Raw genomic sequence first — 13,784 nt, 5'->3', positions numbered from 1 at the left:
TCACACAAATTCAAACACAGGTCTTAACACACTCCAGTCAAAGAACAGCAAACATAAAGGCAGATGTGATGTTACCTATTAGAATATCCCAGGAAAAAGTACTCCCAGCCTATCTGACACACATGCTGATACTGAATGGGGGTAGAACAAGAAGGCACTCACTTATGAGAGTTACGGGAAAGGAGGCAGAGATGCCGAGGTTGTGGCAATTAGAGCCCTTTTTTTTTTTTTTTTGGGGCGGCGTTGGGGGAGGGGTTTGGGGCTATCAGTCAGCAGGTTTTTTTGGGCGAGAACTCAGCTCAGGAGCTGGGTGTTGCAGAGCCTGCTGGGTCCTGGGCTGCCGAAGCGGCGACTGCGGCAGCTCGTGCCTATGTTTCTCCTCCTTGAGGCGCTTGCGATGCTACTTGTCCCAGTCCTGCGGCAGCTTCCGGAGGCGGGCATTGCTCGGGTCCACGTGGTACTTCTCCTTCCGCTCTTGCTGCCGCTGCTGCCGATTCTCACCGCTCTGGGGCACTTTGGCCATGCGCTCTTCCACGAACTGCGTCCCGGTTGACGCTTCTGCTCCTCGCCCAGCTGCCGCACCCGCAGTGCCTCCCGCCTGGCCCCCAGGCTCAGGTACCATTCGCACCCCTCAGCCTGCGGCTTCTGCGGCTGTTCCCGCGGTGGCCGTAAAGGCGCCACCCTGGAGGCGGGCGCCAGGAGCCGCGTAGCGCGGCCCCAGCTGCCAGCGAAGGGGCAGTGGGTCATCCCGGTCTGGCCGCCAGGCTCCTGGAGTCGAGGCCCAGGGTGGTCACCAGGCCCAGCAGGCTGTGCGCCTCCGCACGGGCACCGCCATCTTGCCCATTAGAATCCACTTTTGAGCTGGGTGTTGAAAATTGTGGACACCTGGCTGTAGCTAAAAGCTGAGGATGAGCAGCTGACCTTCTGCAGAGCTGTTGTACACAGACTGAGGGGCCAGAGTGTGGCAAGTCCACGGATCCTAACAAGGCATGGACATCTGGGTAAATGATACAGTTCATGGCCTGGGGAGCAGACCTCTAAGACCAAATGGAAGACTAGACCCCAGCCAGCCAGCGGGCGTGTGGAAGAAACGCCTTTCCCAGCACCGTCGGACTGGTCAATCCATCCCTCCTCTGCAGGAGCTCACTCTCCAAGTTTACACCTGAGAAGAGGTAAGTGGGGTACAAATGGGGTGTACCATAGTGTGACCCCCTGGGCAATAATCCCTGACCTTCTGACCATGGTCTGGTAAGACTCTTAAGTGTCATGATGAATTTATTCTTATATGACCCTCGTACTTCACTGTAGCATTTCTATTTTCAAGTCTCATTTCCTGAAATTTCATTTTGAGTCATTTCACATTCTTGAATATGATCCGTACAGTAAACCTCCTGAAAAGTCATTGTACCTCTGTGGTCTAAGATGGTGCAGGATTCTCTCCATCTAGGCCTTATCAGGGCAAAGGAAACAAAATAAAAGCAATGTTAGTTGCTCTCATTCTGTAGCATAAATGAATTCTGGACACAGACTAGTCCATGGTTTTTCTATGCCTGACAGGCCTAGAAAGAGAAACATTCATCTCAAGGATTTCATCCTCCTTCCTACGTTGACTGCACACTGCCTGTCTCACTAACCCAATGGACATACTTCTTAGGCTCCAACATCAGATTTTTGCCAAAAATTCCCAAGGAAACTGTAAGCTAGCCCTATACAGGATCTAGACCTCCTTGACCTCATCCAGTTTCTTTTTTTTTTTCATCTTTATTGGAGTATAATTGCTTTAAAATGATGTGTTAGTTTCTGCTTTATAAAAAAGTGATACATATACTTATATCCCCATATCCCCTCCCTCTTGCACCTCCCTCCGACCCTCCCACCCCTCTAGGTGGTCACAGAGCACCGAGCTGATCTCCCTGTGCTATGTGGCTGCTTCCCTCTAGCTATCTCTTTTACATTTGGTAGTGTATATATGTCCATGCCACTCTCTCACTTCGTCCCAGCTTACCCTTCCCCCCTCCATGTCCTCAGGTCCATTCTCTGTGTCTGCGTCTTTATTCCTGTCCTGCCCCTAGGTTCTTCAGAAACTTTTTTCTTTTTTTTAGATTCCATATATATGTGTTAGGATACGGTATTTGTTTTTCTCTTTCTGACTTATTTCACTCTTTATGACAGGTTCTAGGTCCATCCATCTCAATACAAATAACTCAATTTCATTTTTTTTATGGCTGAGTAATATTCCATTGTATATATGTGGTGCATCTTCTTTTTTTTTTTTTTTTTTTTTGTGGTACCTGGGCCTCTCACTGTTGTGGCCTCTCCCGTTGCGGAGCACAGGCTCCGGGTGCGCAGGCTCAGCGGCCATGGCTCACGGGCCCAGCCGCTCCGCGGCATGTGGGATCCTCCCAGACCGGGGCACAAACCCGTGTCCCCTGCATCGGCAGGCAGACTCTCAACCACTGCGCCACCAGGGAAGCCCCTGGCACATCTTCTTTATCCATTCATCTGTCAATGGACACAGGTTGCTTCCATGTCCTGGCTATTGTAAATAGTGCTGCAGTGAACATTGTGGTACATGTTTCTTTTTGAATTATGGTTTTCTCAGGGTATATGCTGAGTAGTGGGATTTCTGGGTCGTATGGTAGTTCTATTTTTAGATTTTTAAGGAACCTCCATACTGTTCTCCATAGTGCCTGTATCAATTTATATTCCCACCGACAGTGCAAGAGGGTTCTTTTTTCTCCACACCCTCTCCAGCATTTATTGTTTGTAGATTTTTTGATGATGGCCATTCTTACTGGTGTGAGACGATATCTCATTGTAGTTTTGATTTGCATTTCTCTAATGATTAGTGATGTTGAGCATTCTTTCATGTGTTTGTTGGCAATCTGTATATCTTCTTTAGAGAAACGTCTATTTAGGTCTTCTGCCCATTTTTGGATTGGGTTGTTTGTTTTTTTGATATTGAGCTGCATGAGCTGCTTGTAAATTTTGGAGATTAATCCTTTGTCAGTTGCTTCATTTGCAAATATTTTCTCCCATTCTGAGGGTTGTCTTTTAGTCTTGTTTAAGTTTTCCTTTGCTGTGCAAAAGCTTTTAAGTTCCATTAGGTTCCATTTGTTTATTTTTGTTTTTATTTCCATTTCTCTAGGAGGTGTGTCAAAAAGGATCTTGCTGTGATATATGTTTTACAGTGTTCTGCCTGTGTTTTCCTCTAAGAGTTTCATAGTGTCTGGCCTTATGTTTTGGTCTTTAATCCATTTGGAGTTTATTTTTGTGTATGGTGTTTGGGAGTGTTCTAATTTCATTCTTTTACATGTAGCTGTCTAGTTTTCAAAGCACCACTTATTGAAGATGCTGTCTTTTCTCCGTTGTATATTCTTGCCTCCTTTATCAAAAATAAGGTGACCTTATGTGTGTGGGTTTATCTCTGGGCTATTTATCCTGTGCTATTGATCTATATTTCTGTTTTTGTGCCAGTACCGTACTGTAGCTTTGTAGTATAGTCTGAAGTCAGGGAGCCTGATTCCTCCAGCTCTGCTTTTCTTTCTTAAGATTGCTTTGGCTATTCTAGTTCTGTGAAAAATGCCATTGGTAGTTTGATAGGGATTGCATTGAATCTGTAGATTGCTTTGAGTAGTATAGTCATTTTCACAATGTTGATACTTCCAATCTAAGAACATGGTATATCTCTCCTTCTGTTTTTATCATCTTTAATTTCTTTCATCAGTGTCTTGTAGTTTTTTGCATAGAGGTTTTTGTCTCCTTAGGTAGGTTTATTCCTAGGTAGTTTATTCCTTTTGTTGCAGTGGTGAATGAGAGTGTTTCCTTAATTTCTCTTTCAGATTTTTCATCATTAGTGTATAGGGATGCAAGAGATTTCTGTGCATTAATTTTGTATCCTGCTACTTTACCAAATTCATTGGTTAGCTCTAGTAGTTTTCTGGTAGCATCTTTAGGATTCTGTATGTATAATATCATGTCATCTGCAAACAGTGACAGCTTTACTTTTTCTTTTCTGATTTGGATTCCTTTTATTTCTTTTTCTTCTCTGATTGCTGTGGCTAAAACTTCAAAAACTATGTTGAATAATAGTGGTGAAAGTGGACAGCCATGTCTTGTTCCTGATTTTAGAGGAAATGGTTTCAGGTTTTCACCATTGAGAATGATGTTGGCCGTGGGTTTGTCATATATGGCCTTTATTATGTTGAAGTAAGTTCCCTGTGTGCCTATGTTCTGCACGGTTTTTATCCTAAATGGGTGTTAAATTTTGTAGAAAGATTTTCTGCATCTACTGAGATGATCATATGGATTTTCTCCTTCAATTTGTAAATATGGTGTATCACGTTGATTGATTTGTGTGTATTGAAGAATCCTTGCATTCCTGGGATAAACCCCACTTGATCATGGTGTATGATCCTTTTAATGTGCTGTTGGATTCTATTTGCTAGTACTTTGTTGAGGAGTTTTGCATCTATGTTTATCAGTGATACTGGTCTGTAGTTTTCTTTTTTTGTGACATCTTTGTCTGGTTTTAGTATCAGAGTGATGGTGTCCTCGTAGAATGAGTTTGGGAGTGTTCCTCTGCTATATTTTGGAAGAGTTTGAGAAGGATAGGTGTTAGCTCTTCTCTAAATGTTTGATAGAATTCGCCTGTGAAGCCATCTGGTTCTGGGCTTTTGTTTGTTGGAAGATTTTTAATCACAGTTTCAATTTCAGTGCTTGTGATTGTTCTGTTTATATTTTCTGTTTTCTCTTGGTTCAGTCTTAGAAGGTTGTGCATTTCTAAGAATTTGTCCATTTCTTCCAGGTTGTCCATTTTATTGGCATAGAGTTGCTTGTAGTAATCTCTCATGATCCTTTGTATTTCTGCAGTGTCAGTTGTTACTTCTTTTTCTTTTCTAATTCTATTGATTTGAGGCTTCTCCCTTTTTTTCTTGATGAGTCTGCCTAATTAATGGTTTATCAATTTTGTTTATCTTCTCAAAGAACCAGCTTTTAGTTTTATTGATCTTTGCTATTGTTTCCTTCATTTCTTTTTCATTTATTTCTGATCTGATATTTATAATTTCTTTCCTTCTGCTAATTTGGGTTTTTTTTGTTCTTCTCTAATTGCTTTATGTGTAAGGTTAGTTGTTTATTTGAGATGTTTCTTGTTTCTTGAGGTAGGATTGTATTGCTATAAACATCCCTCTTAGAACTGCTTTTGCTGCATCCCATAGGTTTTGGGTCATCGTATTTTCATTGTCATTTGTGTCTAGGTATTTTTTGATTTCCTCAGTGATCTCTTGGTTACTTAGTAGTGTATTGTTTAGCCTCCATGTGTTTGTATATTTTACAGATTTTTTTCCTGTAATTGATATCTACTCTCATAGCATAGTGGTTGGAAAAGATACTTGACACGATTTCAATTTTCTTAAATTTATCAAGGCTTAATTCGTGACCCAAGATATGATCTATCCTGGAGAATGTTCCAGAAGCACTTGAGAAGAAAGTGTATTCTGTTGTTTTTGGATGGAATGTCCTATAAATATCAATTAAGTCCCTCTTGTTTAATGTATATTTAAAGCTTGTTTTCTGTATTTATTTTCATTTTGGATGATCTGTCCATTGGTGAAAGTGGGATGGTAAAGTCCCCTACTATGATTGTGTTACTGTCGATTTCCCCTTTTATGGCTGTTAGCATTTGCCTTATGTGCTTAGGTGCTCCTATGTTAGATGCATAAATATTTACACTTGTTATATCTTCTTGTTGGATTGATGCCTTGATCATTATGTAGTGTCCATCTTTGTCTCTTGTAATAGTCTTTATTTTAAAGTCTATTTTGTCTGATATGAAAATTGGTACTCCAGCTTTCTTTTGATTTCCATTTGCATGGAATGTCTTTTTCCATCTCCTCACTTTCATTCTGTGTGTGTCCCTAGGTCTGAAGTGGGTCTCTTATAGACAGCATATATGTGGGTCTTATTTTTGTATCCATTCAGCTTTTCAATGTCTTTTGGTTGGAACATTTAATCCATTTATATTTAAGGTAGCTATTGATATGTGTGTTCCTTTTACCATTTTCTTAATTGTTTTGGGTTTGTTTTTGTAGGTCTCTTCCTTCTCTTGTGTTTCCTGCCTAGAAAATTGCCTTAAGGATTTGTTGTAAAGCTGGTTTGGTGGTGCTGAATTCTCTTAGCTTTTGCTTGCCTATAAAGGTTTTAATTTCTCCATCAAATCTTAATGAGATACTTGCTTGATAGAGTACTGTTGGTTGTAGGTTTTTCCCTTTCATCACTTTAAATATGTCCTGCTACTCCCTTCTGGCTTGCAGAGTTTCTGCTGAAAGATCAGCTGTTAACCTTATGGGGATTCCCTTGTGTGTTATTTGTTGTTTTTCCCTTGCTGCTTTTAATATTTTTTCTTTGCTTTTAATTTTTAATAGTTTGATTAATATGTGTCTTGGCATGTTTCTCCTTGGATTTATCCTGTATGGGACTCTTTGCACTTCTTGGACTTGATTGACTATTTCCTTTCCTATATTAGGGAAGTTTTCAGCTATAATCTCTTCAAATATTTTCTCATTCCCTTTCTTTTTCTCTTCTTCTTCTGAAGCCCCTATAATTCGAATGTTGGTGCATTTAATGTTGTCCCAGGGGTCTCTGAGACTGTCCTCAGTTCTTTTCATTCTTTTTTCTTTATTCTGCTGTGCGGTAGTTATTTCCAGTATTTTATCTTCCAGGTCACTTATCCGTTCTTCTGCCTCAGTTATTCTGCTATTGATTCCTTGTTAGAGAATTTTTAATATTTATTGTGTTGTTCATCGTTGTTTGTTTGCTCTTTAGTTCTTCTAGGTCCTTGTTAAACATTTCTTGTATTTTCTCCATTCTATTTCCAAGATTTTGGATCACCTCTGAATTCTTATTCAGGTAGACTGCCTATTTCCTCTTCATTTTTTTCTTCTGCTGGGTTTTTACCTTACTCTTTCATCTGCTGTGTGTTTCTCTGTCTTCTCATTTTGCTTAACTTACTCTGTTTGGGGTTTCCTTTTCACAGGCTGTGGGTTTGTAGTTACCGTTGTTTTTGGTGTCTGCCCCAAGTGGCTAAGGTTCGTTTAGTGGGTTGTGTAGGCATCCTGGAGGAGGGAACTAGTGCCTATGTTCTAGTGGATGAGGTTGGATCATGTCTTTCTAGTGGGCAGGACCATGTCCGGTGGTTTATTTTTGGGTGTCTGTGACCTTATTATGATTTTAGGCAGCCTCTCTGCTTTAGAGAGGGGTTGTGTTCCTGTCTTGCTAGTTGTTTGGCATAGGGTGTCCAGCACTGTAGCTTGCTCGTCTTTGAGTGGAGCTTGGTCTTAGCATTGAGATGGAGATCTCTGGGAGAGCTTTTACTGTTTGATATTACATGGAGCTGGGAGGTCTCTGGTGGACCAATGTCCTGAACTTGGCTCTCCCACCTCAGAGGCACAGGCCTGAAACCTGGCTGGAGCACCAAGACCCTGCCAGCCACACAGCTCTGAAGAAAAGAGAGCAGGAAGGAAAGAAAAAAGAGAGAGAGAGAGAGAGAGAGAAAGAAAGAAAGAAAGAGGGAAAAAAATATTAAAAAATAAAATAATTATTAAAAATAAAAAAATTATAAAGTAATTTATAAAAAAGAAAGAATGAAAGAAGAGAACAACCAAACCAAAAAAAAAAAATCCACCAGTGATAACAAGCACTAAAAACTATACTAAAAAAAAAAAAAAAGGGCAGACAGAACCCTAGGACAAATGGTCAAAGCAAAGCTATACAGACAAAATCACACAAACTCCACCGCCTCAATTTTGGGATGATTCGTTGTCTATTCAGGTATTCCACAGATGCAGGGTACATCAAGTTGATTGTGGACATATAATCCGCTGCTCCTCAGGCTACTGGGATAAATTTCCCTTTCTCTTCTTTGTTCGCACAGCTCCTGGGGTTCAGCTTTGGATTTGGCCCCGTCTTGCGTGTAGGTCGCCTGAAGACGTCTGTTCTTCGCTCAGACAGGATGGGGTTAAAGTAGCAGCTGATTAGGGGGCTCTGGCTCACTTAGGCTGGGGGGAGGGAGGGGTGCGGAATGCGGGAGAGCCTGCGGCGGCAGAGGCCGGCGTGACGTTGCACTAGCTTGAGGCGCACCGTGCGCTCTCCCGGGGAAATTGTCCCTGGATCACGGGACCCTGGCAGTGGTGGGTTGCACGGGCTCCCCAGAAGGGGGGTGTGGATAGTGACCTGTACTTGCACACAGGCTTCTTGGTGGCTGCAATAGCAGCCTTAGCATTTCATGCCTGTCTCTGGTGTCCTCTGGCTATCAAGCCGAGGCTCGCGCCTGTCTCTGCAGCTTGTTTAGGCGGTGCTCTGAATCCCCTCTCCTCATGCACCCGGAGACAACTATCTCTTGCCTCTTAGGCAGTTCCAGACTTTTCCCCGGACTCCCTTCCAGCTAGCTGTGATGCATTATCCCCCTTCAGGCTGTGTTCACGCAGCCAACCCCAGTTCTCTCCCTGCGATCCAACCGAAGCCCGAGCCTCAGCTCCCAGCCCCTACCCGCCCTAGCAGGTGAGCAGACAAGCCTCTCGGGCTGGTGAGTGCTGGTCGGCACCAATCCTCTGTGAGGGAATCTCTCCACTTTGCTCTCTGCACCTCTGTTGCTGCGCTCTCCTCCGTGTCTCTAAAGCTTCCCCTCAGCCACCCCCGCCCCCCGTCTGTCAGTGAAGGGGCTTCCTAGTGTGTGGAAACTTTCCCTCCTTCACAGCTCCCTCCCACTGGTGCAGGTCCCGTTCCTATTTTGTCTCTGTTTATTCTTTTTTCTTTTGCCCTACCCAGGTACGTGGGGAGTTTCTTGCCTTTTGGGAAGTCTGAGGTCTTCTCCCAGTGCTCAGTAGGTGTTCTGTAGGAGTTATTCCACATGTAGGTGTATTTCTGATGTATTTGTGGTGAGGAAGGTGATCTCCATGTTTTACTCCTCTGCCATCTTGAAGGTCTCCCCTCCCTCATCCAGTTTCTATAGATCCTTTCTATCAAGTGTAGATCTTCCTTCCAGAAACCCCCTTGCTTCCATTTTGGCCTCATTGCTCTTGCAGGATGCCAAGAATTATCATGGGTGTCCTACTTTCTTCAAAGCTGAGTTCACAAAAAGTCATGCCTACTGTTTTAGTCTTCTCAGGCTGTCATGCCAAAATACCACAGACTGGGTACCTTAAACAACCGATTTTAATTCTTTTACAGTTCTGGAGGCAGGAAAGTCCAAGATCAAGATGTCAACTAATGGATTTCGGGTTTAGCTCTCTTCCTGGCTTGCATATGGTTGCCTTCTCGCTATGTCCTCACATGGCCTTTCCTCTCTGCAGGCACATGGAGGGAGAGAGAAATAGCTCTCTCTCTCTCCTCCCCTTCTTATAAGGCCACTAATGACATCATAAGTCCCACCCTCATGACTAATCAAACCCTAATTTCCACCCAAAGGCTGCATATCCAAATGCCATCACACTGGAGATTAGGCTTCCATATATGAATCTGTGGGGGAGAACAAACATTCAGTCCAAAACATTCCACCCCTAGCCCCCTTCTCCAAATTTATGGCTTTCTCTCATGCAAAATACGTTAATTCCACCTCAGCAGTCCCCGAAGTTTTCACTCTTTCCAGCATCAACTCTAAAGTCTGAAGTCCAAAATCTCATCTAAATATAATCTAAATTAGACATAAGTGAGACTGAAGGTATAATTCATCCTGAGGCAGAATTCCCCTCCAGCTGTGAATCTGTCAAAGAAGACAAGTCATGCGCTTCCAAAATACAATAATGGTGCAGGAATAGGTTAGACATTCCCATCCCATGGGAGAAATAGGAAAGAAGTAAAGGGTGACAGGTCCCAAGACGATCCAGAACCTAGCAAGGCAGATTCCACCTCATCGTAAGGCTCCAGAATAATCCTCATTGGTTCAGTGCTCTGACCCACCGGGGTGGCGGTTCCATCTTCTAGACCCATGGTCCCATCTTCAGATCCCCTGGGGTTGATAGTCCATTCCTCAAGGCTCTGCCAGGTGGCAGTAAGCTCCCAAGGATGGAGCACCCCTGTCCCCAGGGCTCTGGACAGCACACAGTACAGTGGAGGCAGTCCTGGTCATCTCTGAATCCCCTTCAGGATCATTCTTTTCTTTTCTCAAAGCATGGCACACAGTCACAGCTGAGTAGCTGTATGGTTCAGTCCTGTAGGATCAATTAATTTTGACAATTTCTTTTTTTTTTTTTTTCTGTCCCCTTTATTACCAGGTGCTAGTGTTTCACTTGTATAATCCCATCTCTATTCTTGGCTTCTGCTGAGATGGTGGCTTAAGTTCATGAATGGTACCCATGATCTCTTTTTCAAACGGTTGTTCAATCATCCTCTTAGTGTTCTCTTCAGAACAGACTTTCTCATTTTTTTGCAGTATGGATAAACTAATAATTTTGCAATATCTGCACATTCTGGTTCATTTTCCCTTAACTACTCTATCTTCATCCCTCTCCTTTTGCATTTTACTATAAGCAGTAAGGGAGACCCAGGCCACACCTTCAGTACTTTGCCTAGAAAGCTCCTCTGCTAAATATCTGATTTCATCACTCACAAATTCTATCTTCCACAGAACACTAGAACACATTTTAGCCACGTCCTTTACTACTTTATAACAAGGATCTCCTTTCTTCCAGTTTCCAATAACATGTTCCCCATTTCCATCTAAGCTTTCACCAGAATTGCCTTTAGCTTCCATATTTCTAGCACAGACCTCAAAACACTGCCAGCCTCTACCCATTACCAGTTCCTAAGTCACTTCCACACTTTTAGCTGTTTGTTACAACAGTATCCACTTCTTGATACCAAAATCTGTATTAGTCTGCTCAGGCTGCCGTAGCAAAATATCACATATGGGGTGACTTAAATGGAAATTTATTTTCTTGCAGTTCTGGAGGCTTGGAAGTCCAAGGTCAAGGTGCTAGATGATTCCATTTCTGGTAAGGGCTCTCTTCCTGGCTTGCAGGTGGCTGCCTTCTTGCTACATCCTCAACCCAGTTACCTCCCAAAGGCTCCATTTCCAAATAGCATCACATTGGGATTTAGGGTTTCAGTATGTGAATTTTGTGGGAGACACAGACATTCAGCCCAAACAACTACTTAGCATGAATGTATGTTCGTTGCTCACAGACCTAGCTGCTAAGGGTGGATGGAGATCATATTTCCTTGCTTTATGATCCAGCCCTCTGATTATCCCTCTTGATTTGTTTTCCTCCAGCCCCTCTTAGTATGACTGTTTGAACTTGGATCACACCATCCACAGGAGAAGTTTGCGTGCATTTTGCTCCACATAACATAATTTATGAATTTATGTAATCACTGTTGTCCCTTCCCCAGAGTATCTTCCACCTCAAAACCCAGCACTTATATTTTTTCCTCCACTTCAATTACATCTTCTGGCCAGTGTAGATGTTTCCTTCGTTCACTAAGAAATAGTACAGGACCAGAACTCAAACATACTTGACAGGTGTGTGGTGCTGCTGAGAATTACCCTGATGACTGAGTGATGTGAAGACAGCCGGCCACAAATTTCACATTAACTCTCAATCTCAGGCTTTGTGTTAGTCTCAATCTGTTTATTATAGTTTCCAGTGCTCTGTGTTGTTTGCTTAACTTTTGGCATTCTGTCTTTAGTGATTTGACCATTTGGAGGTCAGCTTGACCCAGGCAGACAGCAATCTGACAGTCTAATTTCTTTCATGCCATCTGAGGGGTCCTCTGAGTTGCAGCTGGGAGAGATTCAATGCTAATTGTTGATGTGTTGAAAGCTTGTGGTGTCCATCTTCCAAATCAGGCGAGAGACGTTTCCAGCTGGCTAGGACTTCAACAGAGTAATTCAACGCTTAAGTCGTGGACCCATGACAAATAGATCCTATAGGTCTCTGCTAGTTAAAGGGAAATATCAGAAAGAGATTGGGTGGCTTCTTAAAAAATTTAGATACAAAGAGGGAAGGAGGAAAAGATGGGAAAAGAAAGAAAAGGATAATAAATGGTTTTTATACATGAACATTTTCTCATCTTAATATAAGAAATAGGGAGACTTTTTTTTCTTTTACTGTTGAATCTGCTTCTGATCTTAATCATGATTTAAAATTCGCTGTTGGCTACGGAGTATGGGTATTTCATCTTTGTCTTTAACATCGGTGAAGTTGTGGTAAGGTGTCCATGGACTTGAAAGAACACAAATAGTTCAGAGGTTTTATGGGAAGGTTTTCAAGCATGGGACAATTTGCAGTCAAGAAATCTTCATTAAATTCTAAACTCTTCAATTAAAGATGGTATATCAATTATGTAAGCTCCCGGGACCTTAATATCCACATTTGCCAGTTGAAAGGGTTGATGAAATGACACCTAAGACTTTCAGAATTTCTAATAGAAGTATTCTGTGCTCTGCTATGCTCTGCTGTGCTATTCTGTTCTTCGGTGTTCTTGAAATCATTCATAGATGGGAAAATCATTTAATTTATCATCCAAACCAGGACAGTTTTGATACCCTTCAAAGTCAAAATGAAATATTGCTTTGTAAAAGAATTAACCTTTTAAAAAGTTTGAAAGATCACAGAGGGAGATGGGGGTTAATTTAATTAACTTTTTTTATGGATTTTGGAAATACAAATTCCACTGCTAATAAAGAACACTTTCTTTACATGTGTGTTGGCACTTCTGCACCCCCAGCTTTAACGGTGTTGGGAGCCATGCCTGGAGTTGCCATTCAAAGGGCTCCTTCGCTAAGAACCCTACCTTAGTGTGCTGCTCCCTCCCACCCACCTATGGGTCAGGAGTCCCTCCTTGGGGTTCCCACAGCACCAGTGCAAATCCCTAGCACAGGAGCCAGTACACTGTTTTATAATTGTTAGTTTCCTTGCTTGTCTTTTTGAGAAGATGGAGGGCAAAATCTGGCTCTTTCATCTCTGTCACCCTAGGACATGGGCATCAGGGCTGAGACTAAAGGAAGACAAGTCATTCCCTCTCAGGGTCGTGTCTTGTCGTGTCGTGTCATGCAGGGTGAGCACTTGTGTGGACCTGAGTGTGATGCCTCCTGACGTTTGGTCCCCTAGGTGCCTTGCTTGCCTCACTCTGGTCCAGGCCCTGATGGGTAGAGTGCTTAGCAGATAATAATCCTGTAGAAAAACCAGTGACATGAGCAAATACTGAACTTTGGAGTCAGGGTTCGTTTTTATTATTATTATTATTTATTATTTTTTTTTTTGCGGTACGCGGGCCTCTCACTGTTGTGGCATCTCCCGTTGCGGAGCACAGGCTCCGGACGCGCAGGCTCAGCAGCCATGGCTCACAGGCCCAGCCGCTCCGCGGCATGTGGGATCTTCCCGGACCGGGGCACGAAACCGTGTCCCCTGCATCGGCAGGAGGACGCTCAACCACAGCGCCACCAGGGAAGCCCCAGGGTTCGTTTTTAAATGTAGGTTTTATTATTATTTCAGAATGGTGAGGCCAACAGATCAGAAGATGATTGCCATTGAAAAGACGGTTTGTTACTCACAGTTCCCAAGAGGAGGGGGCATGCCACGCTATGCAGGGGTCACATGGGGAAGCATCAGGGCTGGTAAGCCACTTGTAGGCCAGTCCTTTACTAGCTCTGGAAATTGTCTAGTCCTCAGAAGGCAGTCTCTCCAGGTCAGCAAGGCTCCAAGATATCAGAGCATCAGAATGAAAAGACGTGTGTAATCCAGGCCTGACAGTTTGAATATGTGCTGCCATATATAAGCCTCATG

The 13,784-nt window shown here is 43.0% G+C and overlaps 1 pseudogene; it reads right to left on the bottom strand.

Moving 5' to 3' along the window:
• Positions 1-299: 299 nt before the first annotated feature.
• LOC132526812 (large ribosomal subunit protein mL64-like) lies at positions 300-749 on the bottom strand (annotated as a pseudogene).
• Between the last annotated feature and the right edge of the window lie 13,035 nt (positions 750-13,784).

Source organism: Lagenorhynchus albirostris, chromosome 10 (assembly GCF_949774975.1).
Source record: "Lagenorhynchus albirostris chromosome 10, mLagAlb1.1, whole genome shotgun sequence".
NCBI lineage: Eukaryota > Metazoa > Chordata > Mammalia > Artiodactyla > Delphinidae > Lagenorhynchus > Lagenorhynchus albirostris.
This window is presented reverse-complemented; position numbering and strand designations above follow the sequence as displayed.